This window comes from Balaenoptera physalus, assembly GCF_965194825.1.
Source record: "Balaenoptera physalus genome assembly, chromosome: 9".
Classification (NCBI taxonomy): domain Eukaryota; kingdom Metazoa; phylum Chordata; class Mammalia; order Artiodactyla; family Balaenopteridae; genus Balaenoptera; species Balaenoptera physalus.
The window spans coordinates 58990142-59014416 of NC_138888.1; the positions used below are offsets into that span (position 1 = coordinate 58990142).

The 24275-nt window shown below is 37.7% G+C and overlaps 3 long non-coding RNA genes across 4 annotated transcripts in view; 1 reads left to right on the plus strand and 2 right to left on the minus strand.

Annotated features, from left to right (window-relative positions):
- Positions 1-24275, plus strand: part of LOC309667247 — a 219332-nt gene that overhangs the window by 126091 nt on the left and 68966 nt on the right. The gene's annotated exons all lie outside the window — the stretch shown is intronic.
- Positions 1-24275, minus strand: part of LOC309667184 — a 383463-nt gene that overhangs the window by 64360 nt on the left and 294828 nt on the right. The gene's annotated exons all lie outside the window — the stretch shown is intronic.
- On the minus strand, positions 8640-22784 carry LOC309667220. Its single transcript, XR_014267634.1, has 2 exons — positions 12848-22784; positions 8640-12535 (listed from the first exon to the last, which is right to left on the minus strand). It is a non-coding gene; the product is annotated as an uncharacterized lncRNA (long non-coding RNA).

Below are 24275 nucleotides of genomic sequence, written 5' to 3' on the forward strand. Positions count from 1 at the left end.
GTTAGGCATTGTGCTAGGTGTTTTCATAAGTCTTCCTGTTTAGTTCTCCCAACAAACTACTAAAGTGGATATTATTTTCTTCATTTTGTAAGTAAAGAAGCAGTTATATAAACTATTGAATATGACACAGCCAGTAAAAGGCAGAGCCTGGATTCCAGGCCTGTCTGACTCCATAACACCAGTGAAATACAGTCCTTGAAATATGAAATTGCAGATGTGTTTAATACTCATTGCAAAATTGATACCTCCCAAATACCTTTGCAGTCACTCTTGGACTTTCTTGGAGCTACATACCTCTCTGCTTTCAGGTATCCTAACCCCATCCCCAAATTAGAAGAAAACTGATCCCACCAAACAGGAATATTGGGAGAAAGATCATCGGCAGTTGGATTAGTACAAATATTCAAAGAAAAATAGCACTGAAGGTCCAAATGCCACATTTCTAAATAGTTGGAAGTCATAAATTAAACTACACCCACAATCCAGACCAAATGCTCCCAAAAGGATTACCCTCATACCAAAGCTGAAGGAGCACTCCCTGTTCCAGACCACGTTTGCCTCCTGCAAACCAGAGGAATTACTAAGCTAGGGCAGGGTAGAAACTGGACCCAGACCTGTCAGAACCAGGTCAGGTCCCCAGGAACTGGAAAGAACAAGTTCCCCTTCCCCAGCCTCACTCTTCTAACTCAGAATTCCAGGTAGCTGTCAGCACCTTCCCAAAGCACACGACCCAGTGGAGGGGAGGAAGGGCACACTTTTTCTGGGATCCTGCTCTGCCGTGGTGAGAAGGGACCAACTGGAACCAAGGTCCCCACTCTTCTCTGGTTTCCCAGAGGAAGTCCATGATCTTCTCCAACCACCCCATTTTTTTCTAGGAAGTTTGGGGGCACCAACCACAATTCCTGAATGCTCAGTCAGTTGCCACACTTTCTAAAAACTTCTTACAAAATGTAAAAGAAATAAAATATGTTTGAGTTTCCATATGTTCAAACTATGAAGCCCTCTACACGGCAGCGACCTTTAACAGGATCCCCTCCAGGTGGGTTGAAGGGCAGTACTGCTCTAAATGCCTTTCTACCCAGAGTCAAAGATCCGCTGTTTTCCACTGAATATCATCTCCGTGCTATCAAAAGCGCTGATGAAGAGCATTTCTTTAAAAGTGTTCAACTCTTTTTTGCCAGTATTTTTTTCTAAGCCATGTATCACTAAGAAACGTTTTCAGTTGATTAAGCAAGAGAGAAAAATTGGCACATTACTTTTAGTATGTTTGCCCATTTTCAAGTTGGTAAGTAAATACACTGTGATTAAATCTTAATATTTCCGTTTGTATTCATGAAATAAATATCTAGAAAATTTCCACAAGAAAAGCATAGTTCTTAATGCTTAAAAATTCTACTTATATATATTTTCCTTCTCATACATTCTTCAACTTTCAAAAGTTTTGAGAAAAGAAATCCAAAAAAATGTACTCACTGTATAATTTTCCCATCCTCACTTGTACATTGTTATGCTTTAGAATAGCAACTACTAAGAGCAAAAAAAAAAAAAAAGGTTGTTGTTTTAGGGAGAATAAATTGTTATCCAGTGATATAAGAAGTTAAATTTAAGAATAGCTTACTGTTGGTTGATGGTAAAATTATCCGGATTCACTTTTCAAAGTCTCCTCATTTTTTTTTCTTCTACCTTCCCTAGGTATGAGGTACAGGGCAAATTGTCCTTTCAAAACACAAATAACCTTGTTTAACTGTCTTTTTTGTTTTTAGCACCAAGTTATTGGTAGAGGTATAATTATCCTTTAAGAGAACTGGATTCAAAGTTTCCTTGAGTGCTATAGAATGCATAAAGTCACAGATATATTCTAGACGGCAAAGAAAGGTAATGAAGACCACAGGGGATGTTTGTAGCCTGAATCCACATGATGGTATAATACCCATCTCTAGTTAAAAAGAAAATATCAGGAAACTGGGAGAGTTATGCACATAACTACAATAAATGCTTTCCTAATCTGCACCAAAAATTTTATGAAAGTGTTATTATCTCAATAGAAATTCAAGAAGTATAAAGGATTGATGTCCTCTTATGAAAAATGTAAAGACTAGCCACTCATCTATTCACAGAGGTCCCAGATTTAGGGGAAAAAAAGGCAGGACGCCCAGTTAAATTTTAACTACAATGAAAATTTTTAGTATAAGTATACCCCAAACATCTCATGGGACATACTTATACTAAAAATTATCCATTGTTTATCTGAAAATCAAATTTAACTAGACGTTCTGTATTTTATCCAGCAACCCTATTTACTCATCATAAAAACCCTATGAAATTGGTTTTATCTTCCCCAACTACAAGTGAAGAAGTTGAGTCTCAGAATTTAAGCAAATCAAGATCACACAGCTGGGAGGTAGCAGAATCCACATTAGAATCCTAAGCCCGTGTTTCAATCCCACATTCTGTGTACTAACTGAAATTACATTTCATATATTTAATAAACATATAGGCAGAGCTCTACATGCTTTCTAAAAATTAGCTCAGTTAGTTCTCATTACAAACCTATGAGGTAGGTACTATTATCATTCCCTTTTTACAGACGAGAAATCTGAGGCACAGTGGAGTTAAATAACTTGTCTCAGGTCGTATAACTAGTAAATGGAAGAGCCAGTTTGCAAACCCAGGCAGTCAGTCTCTAGAGCCTGGCCTCTTCTCTCCATCCATCACTCTGCAGCATCACTTGTAATAACACTGTCTCATTTCTAAATTTTGAGTTAACTAACTTTTTTAAAGATGTAAAAAAAAATGTAAATTGAAACAAGCCTTAGAACATGGTTTTCAATTGCAGTTAGTAAAACTTAGCTACAAGAAAAGCATGATGAATTGGGAGATTGGGATTGACATATATACGCTAATATGTATAAAATGGATAACTAATAAGAACCTGCTGTATAAAAAAAATAAATAAAATAAAATTCAAAAATTCAAAAAAAAGAGAAAAGTATGATCCTCCAGGTAATACAAGATATCAATGACATAAGTAGAATAGAAATATTAAATGTGAATTTTAAATTTTAAATATCAAGAAATATTGAGTTTAAATATAGTTATTTAAATAAATATTAAGAATTGAGCTATTTTTAAAGTTCCCTAATATAATAATTTTGAAGATGATTGAGTTTCATATCATTTCTAAAGCAAAGCTTACTTTAAGGAAAATATTTTCCATGAGGTCATGTTTGTTCATTGACAATAGTAAATGAACATATCTGCAACACCCAGTGCTTTCCTATTTTCACTCCAGACAGAGCCTCAGCTGCCTGTGGGACCATCTTTATTCCTGTTCACCATCTCCTCACTCTGAGAGCTCTATTCCTAACTTCTCATAAAGGAAACTTACTTCTTTCATCCCTTATGGAACATATACTTCTTAATAAAAGCTTAAAGGAATAATGCTTTAACCCAAGAAGAACTTAATTTTAATATTGAGAATTTTAGGCATAAAAGCAAGTTGTCTGAGCAGAAAATTTGGGGTTAGTCCACCCTTCCAACCAGTCAAATCGTAGCCCTTATATATTAGTTAAAAATAAATTCAGCTGTATATGACAGAAAGAAAAAGTAACAGTAGCTTAAACAAGAGGGAAGTTTATTTCATTTTCATCTAAATGAAGTCCAGAGATAGAAATTCTAGGGCTGGTTTAGCAGCTCCACTGTGTTATCACATACCTAGGCTCCAATCTTTATGTTCTGCCATCTTCTGTGCATGGCTTCTACATTCAAGGACACTCCAGGACCAAGATAGTTGCTAGAGCTCCAGCCTTTATGTCTATATTTCAGGCTATTACCTACCCTTTCAAAGGTCTTTGAAGTCCTACATGCTTCCACATATCTCAGTGACTGGAATTTAATCACATTGACACATGAGGCTGAACGAGTGTTTGGGAAATATAGCCTTTAACTGGCCACATTCTTCAAGGTTATGTTACAAAGGAAAACGGGGAAAATGAATAATAAGAAGCAACTACTGGTCCCTGTAGAGTGGGATTAGTTATTTCACTTACCAGTGAAGGTGGCCTTCTTATGACAATAAGAAATCTAAGATCAGCTGGATATTTTATGTGACCCCCTCAAACCCAGATAACTCCTGGACTTTCAAATCCTAAAATCCCCAGTGCTACAAGATGGTCATTGAATAAAAACGCATCCCTTTAGATTTTGTTTCAGGAATATATGCATGTGTTTATGTATGTAATGGAAGGTGATCTTAGCTTATACTATGTACAGAAGCATTACTAGACAATTATGATAGTTAAACATTGAAATAGAATTTCTCAGAGAATCTACAAGAGGCCATTCTTGAAAAAGAGTGAAACAAAGTACAGACATTCATCATGCTGGAAAGGATATGGAAGGGAGTATGAGAGTAATTGGGGTAGGGACGTGATTTGGCAAAGTTCTTAGTTTTATGATTTTATACGTAGATTCCAAGTGACTGATTGACATTTGAAAAAAAATAAGCTCTTTACAGTATTGGATAATCTATGTTCAAAATCTGACACAAAGACTATAACTAATCATCTAAATCAGACTATTTACTATAACCAGGTTCTTTGGTTTAGATCTGTTAAAACTTGGAAGACTTCTGCCCTGACTTATATTGAGATTCTAGAATCTCAATATAAATCTGTATGCTTAATATGTTAATGTAAAACAAGCATGGGGTTGCCCTTATTTTAAAGGTTTTAAATAATTGGAGTTCAACCTTGACTTTAGTTCCCTATCAACCACTCCTTCCTCTAACCATGCTCTGATGGTGATTGACATCTCAAAGTTCTAGCCACCTGTGAACAGAGTTTTAAATATCACCTTCTCGAATTAATTATGCATACACTCAAAATAGGTTTGGAAGGCACCTACTGAAGCAGAATTAAATCAGAAAGGAATGCGGTGGCCACAAAAACTGTTTACCTTTTGTAAAGCAGGCAACTATCAGCATTTTTATAACCAAAAATGAATTAAGATAAGCATAACTAAAATCACATATTTTGTGCTAAATATATCAGCTCATAAAATGTTAAGGTATAAATGTCAAGTCAGTCAACTGAATGTATAAAAATGATGCTTTTTATACTCATGAAGAGAGTTGTTAGGCAATCTCTCTTGTTTTATCCCTGCCAACATATCATTCTAGTTGGTCCTAATTCTAGGCCCCCTGAAAAAATGCAAATTAAACAAAAGATAGGGTCTTTGCCTTCAGGAGATCTGCAATTTGCTGATGAGAAACCATAAACATTAAAGAAATGCAAACATACAAACCATAAGTACTTAATTAATTTAGATCCAAGTCATTCATGTTTTTAAAAAATCAGATACAATAAAATTTTGAAAGAACGTGTTCATTTGGATTCATATTTTTCATGTTATTTTTCATAACGTTATCATGAACTTACTTGACTTCATTGAATTTTATCTTAGTTTTAACATATACCTTTATTACTTGAAACCATTCTGCTCTTAAATAGTTTATAATGAAACTTTTCACATCTTTAGACAAAATCTTATCTCCTCCAGGTATTCACAGTCATTCAATATATATTTTTTGAGCTTATTGTGTGCAAGGCACTGCTCTAAGGACAAAAATTAAGTTTTATTTTATGTCCTACCACATATGTAGGATGATATCCCATTGTTGAGCCATCATCTTCAGACCTCAAGAAATTTTTAAGTCATCTGTTTTCTCATTTCCTTCCATTCCTCACTCTTTCCTATGGCTTCAAGTTTTTCCCCTAAGAAAAAACCTCTGATTCTTTCCTTCATCCCTGACATCGTACCTGAATTTTATTCTCATGTTACCAAATACATAAAACATTTGCATTCAGAAACCCTCCTCTAAGCTGATCCTCTTCCAGAACATCCTTGACATCCTATGGCTCCATCCTTGACTTTCACCCTCCCTCTGCTCTCAGGCATAGCCCTTCCACCAGATTTTCTGGTGGAAGGTCCTACTACTCAATAGGGACCTTCTGGTCTACTAAGAGACCTTCATTCTGCACAACTCACAAGCCATGTTCACGTTATCTCCTTTGTTCGTTTCTTTATTGTGTACAGAAAAAAAAAAAAAGGCAAAAACCCCCACAAAAAACAGAGATCCCTGCCTACATGGAACCACATTCTAGTGGGGTTCTGGTTGGATTAATAATAATAGTTAACATTTATGGAATGTGTGTTTATGTGCCAGGCCCTGTGCTTATCTTTTTCATCCAATTCAACAAATATTTATCAAGTGGCTAGAATATTTCAGAATATCCTAGGTGCTTCAGATATAACAGTGAACAAACCATATTCTACTGGAGGGAGAGAGACACTAAAAAATGGCCATAGTAAATTAGCAAATTGTAGAATATGTTAGAAAGTAACTGCTATGGGGACACAAAAAAGTAGAATAGGATAAGATAGAACAGGAGCCTTTGCAATTTTAAATATGGTGGTCAGGGTAATTATCATTGAAAAGATAACAGTTAAGCAAAGACATCAAGGAGATGAGGAAGTTAACCCTGTTGATATCTGAGAAAAGAGTACATAAGGAAGGAAGAGCCTAGAAAAATATCCTAAGGAGACAGCATGCCTGGCATGCTCTAGAACAGCAAGAATGCTGAAGTCTGCCATAAGGAGTGCAAATGTGGAAAGAGTAGATGAGGTCATAGGGGTAAGGGGTGCCTTTTAGGCCAGTGTAAGGATTTTGAATTTGACTCTAAGTGAAATAGGCAACCTGGAAAGGTTTTGAACAAAACTAAGATCTACTTTAGGATTTTAAAAGATCTCTCCAACTGCAGTGTCGAGAATAGATCATAAAGGAACAGGGTAAAAGGAGGGAGATCACTGAGGAACTTAGTGCAAAAATCCAGGAAGATGTGATGGTGTAGCATCATCGTACAACAGGAAAGAAATGGAACCTTAAACAGCAGAAGCAACTTGTCTCCATGCTGCCTGTAGAAGTTGAGCTCTTTAACTACTAGGTCTGCTGCCTCTCTCTGAGACGCCTTTGAGCTCAAAAAGCGCCTTAATGAAACCAGTATGAATGGCGCCTTAAAAATGGCAGGTCATTAGGTCTCATTTGTTTATTTTTGCTTTTATTTCCATTTCTCTAGGAGTTGGGTCAAAAAGGATCTTGCTGTGATTTATGTCATAGAGTGTTCTGCCTATGTTTTCCTCTAAGACTTTGATAGTGTCTGGCCTTACATTTAGGTCTCTAATCCATTTTGAGTTTATTTTTGTGTATGGTGTTAGGGAGTGTTCTAATTTCATACTTTTACATGTACCTGTCCAGTTTTCCCAGCACCACTTATTGAAGAGGCTGTCTTTTCTCCACTGTATATGCTTGCCTCCTTTATCAAAGATAAGGTGACCATATGAAACTTAAAAGTTTTTGCACAGCAAAGGGAACCATAAACAAGACCAGAAGACAACCCTCAGAATGGGAGAAAATATTTGCAAATGAAGCAACTGACAAAGGATTAATCGCCAAGATTTACAAGCAGCTCACGCAGCTCAATAACAAAAAAACAAACAACCCAATCCAAAAATGGGCAGAAGACCTAAATAGACATTTCTCCAAAGAAGATATACAGATTGCCAACAAACACATGAAAGAATGCTCAACATCATTAATCATTAGAGAAATGCAAATCAAAACTACAATGAGATATCATCTCACACCGGTCAGAATGGCCATCATCAAAAAAACCAGAAACAATAAATGCTGGAGAGGGTGTGGAGAAAAGGGAACCCTCTTGCACTGTTGGTGGGAATGTAAATTGATACAGCCACTATGGAGAACAGTATGGAGGTTCCTTAAAAAACTAAAAATAGAACTACCATACGACCCAGCAATCCCACTAGTGGGCATATACCCTGAGAAAACCATAATTCAAAAAGAGTCATGTACCAAAATGTTCATTGCAGCTCTATTTACAACAGCCAGGACATGGAAGCAACCTAAGTGTCCATCATCGGATGAATGGATAAAGAAGATGTGGCACATATATACAATGGAATGTTACTCAGCCATAAAAAGAAACGAAATGGAGGTATTTGTAGTGAGGTGTATGGAGTTAGAGTCTGTCATGCAGAGTGAAGTAGTCAGAAAGAGAAAAACAAATACAGTATGCTAACACATACATATGGAATCTAAGGAAAAAAAAAAAAAAGGTCATGAAGAACCTAGTGGCAAGACGGGAATAAAGACACAGACCTACTAGAGAATGGACTTGAGGATATGGGGAGGGGGAAGGGTAAGATGTGACAAAGTGAGAGAGTGGCATGGACATATATACACTACCAAATGTAAAATAGATAGCTAGTGGGAAGCAGCCGCATAGCACAGGGAGATCAGCTTGGTGCTTTGTGACCACCTAGAGGGGTGGGATAGGGAGGGGGGGAGGGAGGGAGATGCAAGAGGGAAGAGATATGGGAACATATGTATATGTATAACTGATTCACTTTGTTATAAAGCAGAAACTAACACACCATTGTAAAGCAATTATACTCCAATAAAGATGTTAAAAAAAAAAAAAAAGGCAGGTCATTTCATGAGATGAGGCTTCAGATTGCTAAAGGGAAAACTGCTTTTTTTTTTTTGATTAATTTATTTATTTATTTATTCTTGGCTGTGTTGGGTCTCCGTTTCTGTGCGAGGGCTTTCTCTAGTTGTGGCAAGCGGGGGCCACTCTTCATCGCGGTGCGCGGGCCTCTCACTATCGCGGCCTCTCTTGTTGGGAGCACAGGCTCCAGACGCGCAGGCTCAGTTGTTGTGGCCCACAGGCCCAGTCGCTCCGCGGCATGTGGGATCCTCCCAGACCAGGGCTCGAACCCGTGTCCCCTGCATTGGCAGGCAGACTCTCAACCACTGCGCCACCACGGAAGCCCGGGAAAACTGCTTTTATAGCCAAATTTCAAGTCCTGCCCATCCTTCAAAGCCTGTATCAAGTTCCAAGAGCTACTCTGGCTCTTACTTGAAATCTTATTACGTTATATTTGGTGTCACATTGTTTGTCTCATATCTCTGTGTAGGTTTTTATGATTCCTCAACTATTTTGTGACTTGAGGGGAGGAAAAAGGATCACATCTGTATTCCCAACATTGACTGGAATAAAATAAAGGTATTTATATTTTTAAATATTTATTGATTGGTTTTCATTAGCATCCCATTTTGACAGTGGTCTACAAATAATGCAAATGTAAAATTATTTCAAAATTCTGATATGGAAGATAAGAAAATAAAATGTCTGTGTTATATATTTAAATCTTGATAGCAATAATAGGTGATACTGAGTTAAGGAATTTATCATGAAAGCAAAATTTCTCATGTTTATATAGAACACTAATGTTTACTTAGTCCTTTCACTCAAATTACTTAATTTGATCTTTGTAGTGCCCACAATTTTTTCTCACATTGATACTTTCTTGAAAAGACCAAAATTATCAAATAACACTTGATGAAAGATGCATAATGTATCAAAGGAAAAATCAATCCAAAGCTAAGTTTAAATTCTGTGCACTGTACCGTTAGTATTTCTAATTTATAAGAACTAGTGAAAAATAATTAAGAGTGCATTCTGCTTACCAGAAAGTAGTGTTAGTTCTATGGTAAACAGTCCTACTTTATTCAAATATGTTCCACGCACAGATCTACACATACTCCTTCTCACAGGTGAATTAAAATGACCTCTGTCTTCTTTCAGCACCTCAGCATTTGATGTGGGTTTTAAATGTCATCTACTAGTATATCTTTTTTTTCTCAACCACACGAAGACCATTAATCATGCTCATCTGTACCAACATTGCACAGAGTCTTAACTCCTATGCATGCCTGAAGCTCCCATCCCTCTCAGATAGAATTACCACACCTAGCTTCTCAACCTGTCTTCAGATTTTCATCATGCATTCCTTCCATTGAACCTTAATACCTTAATACAGTTTCTTCTCTATTATCTGTGCTAATGGCACATCAGGGTAAGTGAGAGCCACAGAAAACTTGTAACCTCAGTTTAGCCTTTGATCCTCCCCTTTACCACCCTTTACATGAGTTGCTAATGAGCAGTGAAGTTGACAGATTGAAATGTCACCTCTTTCTGCCCTCTAAGTGTTAATAAAAATGAATATGACAAGGGGCTGGCGGGACATTAAGAAAAGTAAGGGCCTGCCTGACCTATAGGACAGTCAACTCTTCTTCATAATTGGGTTTATTTTACTTATTTCTCTTGCAAATTACCCTGTAAGTTGAGGTTGAATATTGTACTCTTCTTATTTCTGACTTTGTGACCAAGTAAGTCACTGAGTACTTCCAAGCCACAGATTTTCCTTCTATTCAGGTCAGTCAACTGAAATATTCATGGCAATTTCATATCTCAAAAGTATAGGACATAGCTTTTCATTTCAGATTTGCTCACTTTCAGTTTCTCACTAATAAACCCATAAAAAGGCAGAAAAGAGTTACAAGTCATAACAGAAAATCATGACTCAAAGCCATCTTATTGCCAGGAAATGAGAGGATTTCCTACGCACCACATGATCAATGGAGCTGACTTCAGAATCCCACATGGTGCCTTGTGCATATTTTGCTGCCATACCTATCTAGCTAAAAGCAAAGAGAGGAAAAGACTGTACCCTCATAACTTTCTAAATTCTTCACAGAGACTTAGAGGCCACTGCAACAAGAAATTCAGCAGTTATCCTTCAAAACAGGATATTTTTGGAAACACCCCAATGCCTCTTTTTCTACTTCTCTTCAGAGACTGTAGTTTCTGGAAGCCAACATAACAGGAAATTAGAGGTGAAGAGAGCTAGCAATGATACACCACCATGTGAGAGTTCCAACATTTCACTTGTTAGAATTATAACAACAAGCTACAGAAACAGGAAGTACCTGGCAATGGCATATACTGAGATGGAAAGTTATGGCGCCCCTCTCAGGGGAAAATCTCACTAAATCCAAAGAACCACCTAAAGAGAAGCCTGCTAGAGGGTGGGAATTTGAAGAGAAACTTTAAAACATCAACCTGTCTTCCACTTGAAGATCTGAGAAGGGGGTTTTACCAAGGCCCAAACAGTCAGAGAGCCAGGACAAGTGGAAACCACTTACCCTGACTATCGGCAAATACCAGAATTAGAGTGACCTCACATCATTTCAGAGTGGGTAAATGGAAAGAAAATAACATGGAATCATGAAGATGTGGAGCATCAGGAAAAATGGAAGATCAGCCTAAAAGTTTAGTGTAAAAGCATACTTTTTAAAATAATTCACAATGTAACCAGAAGGTATTTTTAAAAGCATTAATTATCAATTATCAATAAGGTGTAAGATTTTATGATTTTTCCAAAACAGGAGAAAAAAGCCACGAAAAGATAACATGTAGATAAAATGACAACACAGTAAGTTATAAAGACAATATGTTGCAATGAAAAAGGATCTGGTGAGGTAAAGAAGAACTAAAAGGAATTAAAAATGCAAAATGAGAAAGAGAACAATACTGAGAAGGGCAGGCAACAGAGATGCAGTCTCCAAGTGATAGATATTCCAAAGGAAGAATTTAGGGCGTTTGAAAACAACATAACGCTGAAAGATATAACTGAAGGGAAGGATCCCTGAACTGAAAGAAATTAGCTAAACGTGTCAGTTGAAATGATTCATTTTATTCCCTGAAAAATTATTGGAAGTAGACTCACACTTACATATGTGTATTACTTTACTTTTAAATAAAATAATTCAAATATACAGAAAAAAAAACTGAGCCAGTTTTTTTTTCATTTTGTATTTTTTAAAGATGTTATGAAATGTTTATTTCTATCTTTCAAATGTTACCAGAAAGCCAGTTATATCTTCAAATGACAGCTTTCTTTGAAAATGGCATATTCTAATAATAAGTCCATTGCCCATGAATGGGAACCCATTGTCTTGTCTATGCAGAGGTGTGTTCACTGAGCTATTGCTCATTAACGGCAATAGCTACCTTGTTTGGCATATTAGATAAAGGGGATTGAGTTTCTTCTCCCTGAGTGGGAGAAGTGAAGAAACTCATGGAATAGTGAGAAGAATGATGTAAGGGAGAGAATTGAGGGTCCAGGGAAACATGATGTCAAAGTCAGCTGGTATCAGATTCCTAGGATCGTTAAGAATAGGGGTGTTTTTGTACTCCCTCAAAATGAGTACTTGTGTTTATCAAAAACATAAATAAGAATGTTTATAGTGCTATAACCATAATAGCTCCATACTGGAAACTACCCATGAGCCCATAGAGCAATAGAATAAATAAAAATGTGTTACATTCACATGAGGGAATACTACAAATATTCAAGTACAAATACAAAAATGATAAGGAGTAAACTACAATTTCAAGTAATAATGAGAATGAATCTCACAAGTAGAGTTTTGAGCAAAAGAAGCCAGATGCAGAAGAAGACTTACTGTAGGATTCCTTTTATGTAAAGGTTAAAATAAATAAAACTAATTTTGGTGTTAAAAGTCAGGGTAGTGATTATCCTTGGGAGCCTTTTTTTTTTTTTTTTAATTTTATTTATTTATTTATTTATGGCTGTGTTGGGTCTTCGTTTCTGTGCGAGGGCTTTCTCTAGTTGTGGCAAGTGGGGCCACTCTTCATCGCGGTGCGCGGGCCTCTCACTATCGCGGCCTCTCTTGTTGTGGAGCACAGGCTCCAGACGCGCAGGCTCAGTAATTGCGGCTCACGGGCCCAGTTGCTCCGCGGCATGTGGGATCTTCCCAGACCAGGGCACGAACCCATGTCCCCTGCATTGGCAGGCAGATTCTCAACCACTGCGCCACCAGGGAAGCCCCCTTGGGAGCCTTTTGACTTGAAAGGGACACAGTGAGGGAATTTCAGAATGCTGGTAATGTGCTATGTCCAGATCTGGGTGTCATTCACAACTGTGATTAGTGTGTGAAAATTCGTTGAGCCTTACAGTGATAATTTATGCATTTTTCTGAATGTTTGTTATATAATTTAAAAAAGAAAAATAATAGGGACGCTTGCGAGTTGGGGGCGGATTCTTCGGTTGCCTGAAGAACTTTGATAAAAGTCTACGACACCTGACCACATTGTGCAAACCACACTGGGAGGAAGTCCGGGCTGTATGTTCTCCATGTTGGCCAGTGTGGAGCAGACAGAATAAAGGGGCTGGAGAAGGCAAGGCATGGGTTTCTGAAATCAGTCGAGGGAGGAATTGCAGAGCCAAAAGACACCAGGACACAGCCAAATTCAGAAAATCCCCAGAGGTGTTCTATATGGGAAAGAAGAGGGTGAAATAAGGAATACTGGTTTCTGCTGCGCGTCGTATATAGAGTTGAGCCAGCTTTACTTTAAAACTAAAGTAAAAGGGTGACTCCATGAGGCTAGAGGCACTGAATCTATATTATGAATGAAAGAAGCGTGCATGTTTTGATCATAAAGTACACCTACAATTCTGTTATTCACTCACCTTTCCTCACAAGCCTTCTTATCAGACAGTCTATTTCTGCTCTTTTGCCTTTTGATCTCTGTTTCCTGCTCCAACCTCTGAAATAAGGCTTCTATCACAGCTGCTCGATTGAAACAACTGGTATTGAATGCTTTACAAAATCTAATGATCATTTCTTTATCCTTTCTCTTTCATTCAATAAAGAAATATGTATTGGGAAGCAACTTTGTGTGGGCCACTGTTCTAAGGGTTAGGGATGTGGAAGTGAATAAAACAGACCAAAATCTCTAGCCCTGAGAAGCCTATATTTTCCATTTGGGGGGAAAAGTTTGGCAAATGATCATTCTTTCTCAACTACCATTATCATATACTATATTGGTACCTTACTACATCTTCAGATTTCTCTGTAGACACTTCCTCCTGACTGCTAACTTTTGTTACTGGTCCTTTGCTTGTCTCTGACATTCTCCCTTGGAGAGTTCACTCATGAGCAAAGTTTCAACACTGGCCTGTTTGTTCGGTCTTCCTGCTCCATCTCTACAGCTCTGAACACCCACCAAGCCTAGAGCCCCATTTCTCCAACTACTTCCATGATAACTCCATTGGAATATTCTGTTCTCACCTCAATATCATATGTTCGTCAGCAAATTCCTCTTATTCTCCCTCTCAAATTCCTCATGTTTTTCAGTAAAAATATAATTTTCCATGTCATTTAAACTAAACACTTGGGATCAATTTTTAGTTTTCCTTCACTTACTGCATCCAATGTGTTCTTAAATCCGATTTATTTTTTATCAAAAATGTCTTTAAAAGAGTGCAGTAACTCAATGCTCTATATCTAGATTACTGCAATAGATTGGTGTTTCTGTTTCTAATCTCTTTCCAGCTTCCAGGGCACTCTTCATACCATGGTTTAGATAACTTCCCAGGACCTTGCTTTCATGATCAGATCATGATGCTCAGATAAACTGGGGTCAGGCCCTGGTGCCAGGTAGGAAGCAGTACCCTGGGCTAAGGACACTATCAAAGAAGCCAGGTGGGGTAACAAAGCATAGATATTGCACAAGAAGACAGAAATCTGGGTGTCAGATGAAAAAAGATAACTTATATTTCCTGATTATTTTCATATATTTCTTATATTTTCTAAGTTAAAGGCTAACCAAATTCATTACCTAATGAAGTTGTAGAATATGCAAATATATATGTTCAAAAGAAGGACAACATGTTTAGTGGAAACATTAATAATATGTTCTTTTATTTTTCTGTTTGGGTTTTGACTTTTATAAAACAGAAACACAGAAACAATTTTCCACTTCAGAACCTTTAAGGAGGATGTCACAAAATTCACCCTCAGAAAAGATCGGTAACAAGAAAGTGAGATAGCATCTTGGAAGGGCAATTACTGAGGAAATGGATGTTCCTGTTATTGAAAGAAAGAAGGAAAATGTTACGTTCTTTCCTCTGAACTAACATTTTCTTTCCAAAATCACAAAGTTGTGCCTACTTAGAATAATTGATTTTATGACACCTTATATTTTTTAAAAATTTAGGAAGCTCACATGTATTTCAGAAAGGAAAAATCAGCATAAACAACTTGGTGGAAAAGCCCTCTAATTTCTTATTTAATAAAATTTCTGGCACATAAATTTTTTTCAAATGTTTTTTAAAAACCCAAAGACTTTGCTGGATACAATATCTAATTTGTGGTTACATTTTTTTAAGCCAGTGAGATAATTGATATTTTTAAAAGAAATATTGAAATTCCCTGCATTTCGAGGTGCTTTAGGCTTGTTGCTGCATTTATCCCCATTTATCAGGCTTTCTTTTCCTGGTATTGAACAACTCTGAATTACTGCCTATAAAAATGCATAGCCCTCCCCCAGTAAATCATGGTTAGCTTTATTTTTTATTGTGGTAAAATATCCATAGCATAAAATATAACATTTTAACCATTTTTAAGTGTAGAGTTTAGTACATTCACAAAGTTCTGCAACTCTCACCACCATCCATCTCCAGAACTCTTCCATTTTCCCCACTAAATACTAACTCCCCATTCCTCCATCCCCCAGCACATGGAAACCACAATTCTGCTTCCTGTCTCTGTGAAGTTGGCTACCCCAGGTATCTCATGTAAGTGGAATCATACAGTATTTGTCCTTTTGTGACTAGCCTATTCACTAGGCATTATATCTTCAAGGTTCATCCATGTTGTAGCATAGGTCAGAATTCTCTTCCTTTTTAAGGCTAAATAATATTCCATTGAACGGATATACTGTTTGTTTATTCATTCACACCTTGATGGAAGCCTAGGTTGTTTCCACCTTTTGGCTGTTGTGAATAATGCTGCTATGAACATGGGGGTACAAATATCTGTCTGAGTTCCTGCTTTCACTTCTTTGGGGTATAAATCCAGAAGTAGAATTGCTGAATCATGTGGTAATTCTATGTTTATTTTTTGAGGAACAACCATACCATTTTCCACACCCACCACAATTCAAAAGCCTTCCAATTTCTCTATATCCTTGACAACACTTGTATTTTTATGACTTGTGTGTCACAGCCATCCTAATGGGTGTGAAGTAGTCATATTTTAAACAACATTGATTTTCAGTAATATGTCTATTCAATACGTTTCCTGTTAACCAAATCTCTCACAAGATGGCGGACAACTTTTTTTAATTCATGGAATTTTTTTTTTGAATTGTATTTATTATTTTTTTATGCAGCAGGTTCTTCTTAGTTATCTATTTTATACATATTAGTGTACATATGTCAATCCCAATCTCCCAGTTCATCCCACCACCATCCCTCCCCCACTTTCCCCCCCTGGTGTCCATACATTTGTTCTCTACATCTGTGTCTCTATTTCTGCCTTGCAAACCGGTTCATCTGTACCATTTTTCTAGATTCCACATATATGCATTAATATACGATATTTGTTTTTCTCTTTCTGACTTACTTCACTCTGTATGATGGTCTCTAAGTCCATCCATGTCTCTACAAATGACCCAATTTCATTCCTTTTTATAGCTGAGTAATATTCCATTGTATATATGTGCCACATCTTCTTTATCCATTCATCTGTCGATGGGCATTTAGGGTGCTTCCATGACCTGGCTATTGTAAATAGTGCTGCAATGAATATTCGGGTGCACGTGTCTTTTTGAACTATGGTTTCCTCTGGGTATATGCCCAGTAGTGGGATTTCTGGGTCATATGGTAATTCTATCTTTAGTTTTTTAAGGAACCTACATACTGTTCTCCATAGTGGCTGTATCAATTTACATTCCTACCAACAGTGCAAGAGGGTTCCCTTTTCTCCACACTCTCTCCAGCATTTGTTGTTTGTAGATTTTCTGATGATGCCCATTCTAACCAGTGTGAGGTGATACCTCATTGTAGTTTTGATTTGCATTTCTCTAAAAATTAGTGATGTTGAGCAGCTTTTCATGTGCCTCTTGGCCATCTGTATGTCTTCTTTGGAGAGATGTCTATTTAGGTCTTCTGCCCATTTTTTGATGGGGTTTGTTTTTTTAATATTGAGTTGCATGAGCTGTTTATATATTTTGGAAATTAATCCTTTGTCCATTGATTCATTTGCAAATATTTTCTCCCATTCTGAGGGTTGTCTTTTCATTCTGTTTATAGTTTCCTTTGCTGTGCAAAAGCCTTTAAGTTTCATTAGGTCCCATTTGTTTATTTTTGTTTTTATTTCCATTACTCTAGGAGGTGGGTCAAAAAAGATCTTGCTGAGATCTATGTCAAAGAGTGTTCTTCCTATGTTTTCCTCTAAGAGTTTTATAGTGTCCGGTCTTACATTTAGGTCTTTAATCCATTTTGAGTTTATTTTTGTGTATGGTGTTAGGGAGTGTTCTAATTTCATTCTTTTACATGTAGCTGTCCAGTTTTCCCAGCACCACTTATTAAAGAGACAGTCTTTTCTCCATTGTATAGCCTTGCCTCCTTTTCATAGATTAGTTGACCATAGGTGCGTGGGTTTATCTCTGAGTTTTCTATCCTGTTCCACTGATCTATAGTTCTGTTTTTGAGCCAGTACCATATTGTCTTGATTACTGTAGCTTTGTAGTATACTCTGAAGTGAGGGACTCTGATTCCTCCAGCTCCATTTTTGTCCCTCAAGACTGCTTTGGCTATTTGGGGTTTTATGTGTCTCCACACAAATTTTAAGATTTTTTGTTCTTGTTCTGTAAAAAATGCCACTGGTAATTTGATAGGGATTGCATTGAATCTGTAGATTGCTTTGGGTAGTATAGTCATTTTCAAAATATTAATTCTTCCAATCCAGGAACATGGTATATCTCTCCATCTGTTTGTGTCATCTTTTATTTCTTTCATCAGTGTCTTATAGTTTTCTGAGTACAGGTCTTTTACCTCCTTAGGTAGGTTTATTCCTAGGTATTTTATTCTTTTTGTTGCAATGGTAAACGGGATTGTTCTATTGTTCCCTTAATTTCTCTTTCTGATCTTTCGTTGTTAGTGTACAGAAATGCAAGAGATTTTTGTGCATTAATTTTATATGCTGCAACTTTACCAAATTCATTGATTAGCTCTGGTAGTTTTCTGGTAGAATCTTTAAGATTCTCTATGTATAGTATCATGTCATCTGCAAACAGTGACAGTTTTACTTCCTCTTTTCCAATTTGTATTCCTTTTATTTCTTTTTCTTCTCTGACTGCTGTGGCTAGGACTTCCAAAACTATGTTGAATAATAGTGGTGAGAGTGGACATCCTTGTCTTGTTCCTGATCTTAGAGGAAATGCTTTCAGATTTTCCACCATTGAGAATGATGTTTGCTGTGGGTTTGTGGTATTATGGCCTTTATTATGTTGAGGTAGTTGCCTCTATGCCCACTTTCTGGAGAGTTTTTATCATAAATGGGTGTTGAATGTTGTCAAAAGCTTTTTCTGCATCTATTGAGATGATCATATGGTTTTTGTCCTTCAATTTGTTAATATGGTGTATCACATTGATTGATTTGCATACATTGAAGAATCCTTGCATCCCTGTGATAAATCCCACTTGATCATGGTGTATGGTCATTTTAATGTGTTGTTGGATTCTGTTTCCTAGTATTTTGTTGAGGATTTTTGCACCTATATTCATCAGTGATATTGGAATATAATTTTCTTTTTTTGTAGTATCTCTGTCTGGTTTTGGTATCATGGTGATGGTGGCCTCATAGAATGAGTTCAGGAGTGCTCCTTCCTCTGCAATTTTTTGGAAGAGTTTGAGAAGGATGAGTGTTAGCTCTACTCTAAATGTTTGATAGAATCCACCTGGTCTTGGACTTTGGTTTGTTGGAAGATTTTTAATCACCGTTTCAATTTCATTACTTGTGATTGGCCTGTTCATATTTTCTATTTCTTCCTGGTTCAGCCTTGGAAGCTTATACCTTTCTAAGAATTTGTCCATTTCTTCCGGGTTGTCCATTTTATTGGCATAGAGTTGCTTGTAGTAGTCTCTTAGGATGCTTTGTATTTCGGCAGTTTCCATTGTAACTTCTCCTTTTGCATTTCTAATTTTATTGATTTGAGTCCTCTCCCTCTTTTTCTTGATGAGTCTGGCTAAAGGTTTATCAATTTTGCTTATCTTCTCAAAGAACCACCTTTTAGTTTTATTGATCTTTGCTATTGTTTTCTTTGTTTCTACTTCCTTTATTTCTGCTCTGATCCTTATGATTTCCTTCTTTCTACTAACTTTGGGTTATGTTTGTGCTTCTTTCTCCAGTTCCTTTAGGTGTAAGGTTCTTGTTCCTTGAGGTAGGCTTGTATAGCTATAAACTTCCCTCTTAGAACTGCTTTTGCTGCATCTCATGGGTTTTGGATCATCGTGTTTTCATTGTCATTTGTCCCTAGGTATTTATTTATTTCCTCTTTGATTTCTTCAGTGATCTCTTGGTTATTTAGTAATGTATTGTTTAGCCTCCATGTGTTTGTGTTTTTTAGGTTTTTTTCCCTGTAATTGATTTCTAATCTCATAGCGTTGTGGTTGGAAAAGATGCTTGATATGATTCCAATTTTCTTAAATTTACCAAGGCTTGACTTGTGACCCAAGATGTGATCTATCCTGGAGAATGTTCCATGTGCACTTGAGAAGAAAGTGTAATCTGCTGTTTTTTGAATGAAATGTCCTATAAATATCAATTAAATCTATCTGGTCTATTGTGTCATTTAAAGCTTGTGTTTCCTTGTTAATCTTCTGTCTGGATGATCTGCCCAATGGCGCAAGTGAGGTGTTAAAGTCCCCCACTATTTTTGTGTTACTCTTGATTTCCTCTTTTATAGCTGTTAGCAGTTGCCTTATGTATTGAGGTGCTTCTATTTGGGTGCATATATATTTATAATTATTATATCTTCTTCTTGGATTGATCCCTTGATCATTATGTAGTGTCCTTCCTTGTCTCTTGTAACATTCTTTATTTTAAAGTCTATTTTATCTGATATGAGTATTGCTACTCCAGCTTTCTTTTGATTTCCATTTGCATGGAATATCTTTCTCCATCCCCTCACTTTCAGTCTGTATATGTCCCTAGGTCTGAAGTGAGTCTCTTGTAGACAGCATATGTATGGGTCTTGTTTTTGTATCCATTCAGTGAGCCTGTGTCTTTCGGTTGGAGCATTTAATCCACTCACATTTAAGGTAATTATTGATATGTATGTTCCTATTACCATTTTCTTAATTGTTATGGGTTTCTTTTGTAGGTCCTTTTCTTCTCTTGTGTTTCCCACTTAGAGGAGTTCCTTTAGCATTTGTTGTAGAGCTGAATTCTCTTAGCTTTTGCTTGTCTGCAAAGCTTTTGATTTCTCCGTCGAATATGAATGAGATCCTTGCCAGGTAGAGTAATCTTGGTTTCAGATTCTTCCCTTGTAGAGTTTCTGCTGAGAAATCAGCTGTTGACCTTATGGGAGTTCCCTTGTATGTTATTTGTCTTTTTTCCCTTGTTGCTTTCAATAATTTTTCTTTGTCTTTAATTTTTGTCAATTTGATTACTATGTGTCTCGGTGTGTTTCTCCTTGGGTTTATCCTGCCTGGGACTCTCTGTACTTCCTGGACTTGGGTGGCTATTTCCTTTCCCATGTTAGGGAAGTTTTCGACTATAATCTCTTCAAATATTTTATTGGGTCCTTTCTCTCTCTCTTCTCCTTCTGGGACCCCTATAATGCGAATGTTGTCCCAGAATTCTCTTAGGCTGTCTTCATTTCTTTTCATTCCTTTTTCTTTATTCTGTTCTGCAGCAGTGAATTCCACCATTCTGTCTTCCAGGTCACTTATCCATTCTTCTGCCTCAGTTATTCTGCTATTGATTCCTTCTAGTGTATTTTTCATTTCAGTTATTGTATTGTTCATCTCTGTTTGTTCTTTAATTCTTCTAGGTCTTTGTTAAACATTTCTTGCATCTTTTGATCTTTGCCTCCATTCTTTTTCTGAGGTCTTGGATCATCTTCATTATTCTTGTTCTGAATTCTTTTTCTGGAAGGTTGCCTATCTCCACTTCATTTAGTTGTTTTTCTGGGGTTTTACCTTCTTCCTTCATCTGGTACATAGTCCTCTGCCTTTTCGTTTTTTCTGCCTTTCTGTGAATGTGGTTTTTGTTCCACAGGCTGCAGGATTGTAGTTCTTCTTGCTTCTGCTGTCTGCCCTCTGGTGGATGAAGCTATCTAAGAGGCTTGTGCAAGTTTCCTGATGGGAGGAACTGGTGGTGGGTAGAGCTGGGTGTTGCTCTGGTGGGCAGAGCTCAGTAAAACTTTAATCTGCTTGTCTGCTGATGGGTGGGGCTGGGTTCCCTCCCTGTTGGTTGTTTGACCCAGCACTGGAGCCTACCCAGCTCTTTGGTGGGGCTAATGGCAGACTCTGGGAGGGCTCACGCCAAGGAGTACTTCCCAGAACTTCTGCTGCCAATGTCCTTGTCCCCATGGTGAGCCACAGCCACCCCCCGCCTAGCAGGCAGGCCTGGCTCAGTCTCCCATGGGGTCACTGCCCCTTCCCCTGGGTCCTGATGTGCACACTACTTTGTGTGTGCCCTCCAAGAGTGGAGTCTCTGTTTCCCCCAGTCCTGTCAAAGTCCTGCAATCAAATCCCGCTAGCCTTCAAAGTCTGATTCTGTAGGAATTCCTCCTCCTATTGCCAGACCCCCAGGTTGGGAAGCCTGATGTGGGGCTCAGAACCTTCACTCCAGTGGGTGGACTTCTGTGGTATAAGTGTTCTCCAGTTTGTGAGTCACCCAGCCAGTGGTTATGGGATTTGATTTTATTGTGATTGTGCCCCTCCTACCGTCTCATTGAGGCTTCTCCTTTGTCTTTGGATGTGGGGTATCTTTTTTGGTGAGTTCCAGTGTCTTCCTGTCGATGACTGTTCAGCAGTTAGCTGTGGTTCTGGTGTTCTCACAAGAGGGAGTGAGCGCACGTCCTTCTACTCTGCCATCTTGAACCAATCTAATTCATGGAATTTTATAATTAACTTTAATTGAAGTTACCTCAACAATGTGGTAACTTCACCACATTTACTTCACCACAGTTGCTATTCCAAATCTACCAATAAGTTTGCCGAGCCTGAGCCAGCAGAAAAACATGCTTATGTTTGTCAGGTATCAAGGTCACTGCGGAATCAGTGCCAGAATTCTCACCTTGTTAATTTGTTCCAATAGTCAAATATATTCAAGGTAAAATGAAGCCAATAAAATTGTAATGTCTCCCTCTTGTGACATGAGAGAACTCCCAATGCAAAACTTATGACTATGTTTGTGATTAAGACATTTCTCCACTTGCTATCATCATTCATTTTTTCTTCCTTTCCCAAGCTCTTTCCAAAGACTAAGTCTCAAATTTTGCCACATTTTCTTTCTTTCCAACCTGAACCCAAATTGTTTTGAGCTAGAGGAAGGATGCTGTGTCAGAACTGGATTAAGGGATGAGCCTTTACGGGAAACTAAAACATCACTGGAATAAATTTAAAAGATGGTATCATATAACTTAGTTTCTTCATGCACATACTTATAAGAAACAAGTCTTTCCTACTGGATGTATGGTGGCAACGGCACCTTGAGTTTGGGAGGGAAGGTGGTGGCACTAAACTACCTCTACGGAAACTGGGCAAGTCATTGGCTAGAGTCACAGGCTATGACATTAATGTTGAGACTTTCTATACTCAGCCTGACATTGGCTGAAGTCAATAGCTGCAGTTAATTGAAATTTTGAAACCAAATCATATGTATTACATTAAGTTATTTACCGGTAATTTATTGTATAAATTAAATTTTTTAAAGTCTTTACCACCCTTCCTTAGAAGTTTTGTATTCTTAAAAATACTGAATAAATCAAGAGCTAAAGAAACATAGAAAAATGTTTACATAATGGAATCCAAAGAAAATAAGTTTTAAACATCAATGGGATTTGAAAACGACTTCCTAAATAAGGTAATGAAACGCATTACGTCAATTAGAGTCCATCAGGAAAGAGACAGCACACTTAAACTGGTAGAATTTAATAGAGGGAACGTCTAGAAAGTTGTGAGCAGGGATTAAGAAAGCTAAAAAGAGATTGTGCCATTCAGTGAGCCCCTCACCACTCCTAGACCTGCATGGACAATGGAAGAGAGTAGTTTTCAGAACCCAGTAGAAGCAAGAAGTCAATCTGCAGGGAGGACCTAGAGGAATATACACCCCAATCTTTCCTCCTGGCCTCCCATCACCCGATTGTCTGCATCCAATTGGAAGCCAGAGGACAAGGGAGCCCACGATGCAGCCTACAGCCTCCAGTAGCAAAGAGCAAGGTGAAGAGTGGTGAGTGGATATGGAGGAGCAAATGCAGAATATCCAGCTGAGAAGCCTCTGTCATTAGTGACTGTGTGGGATTCACACTATCCAGTTAGAAGTAATAGAAATACTGAGAAGACTATTCTAAATATACATTTTAAAGTATATAATTAAATGTATATATTTTATATTCAGTGACTATAATAAATCTTGAATTTTCAACATAAAGATATTTGTAACTTTTATTCATTGAAAATCCATTTTTCCTCCCACCAGTAAACCAATGTGAAACCAATACTAAGAATATTGGTTAGAAGAGGTACCAACTATCATTCTGAAATGCAGCAGGACCCTACGGTCCTTCCGCCTATGTCCTCCATCTGCCTTTTGTCTGTAGGAAAGCTTTAGCCAAAGAATAAGTTTAATCAGAAAAGTGAGAAAATGCTGAAGCAAAGGAAAGCAGTCAAACAGGACAAAACAATAATAATTTAGTCATTAAGTAAAGTCAAGGACATTTACTTCCTCCTCAAGGGCTATAGATAATATTCTGAGCCATATCCTGTGAGCTGTCTTATAGATACTGAAACCCCCGCCAGGTGGAAGAAGTTAACTACACGATGACCAGACTGTAGCCGTGACATAAGCTGCCACAATTCTGAGAACTGGCCTCAAAGAAATGGAAACAAACCGACCGTGGAACTGAAGATTACCTATACTTAAAACAATCAAGATGACGCTGATCAGACCACTGCATGACCAATTTCAAGACAACTGTAAGAGCTGACTATGCTGCTTCCGCCCGTAGCCCCTCCTTCCACTTATACACCCTTGAAACGCCCCTTTAAAAGCTCTTGCCCACTGATTGTCAGTGGGGTGGGGGAGGAGTCAGCCTCTGGACAGGAGTCTGCCTTCTCCCCCCCGGTTGCCTGGACGGCATGCCCACATGCTACCTCTATGGCAGATATACCGCCTTGCATTTTCTGTATGTCTAGTCAATGTCTGCTGACTGAACTAAAAGGAAATACAAGAGTTTTATCATAAAGCA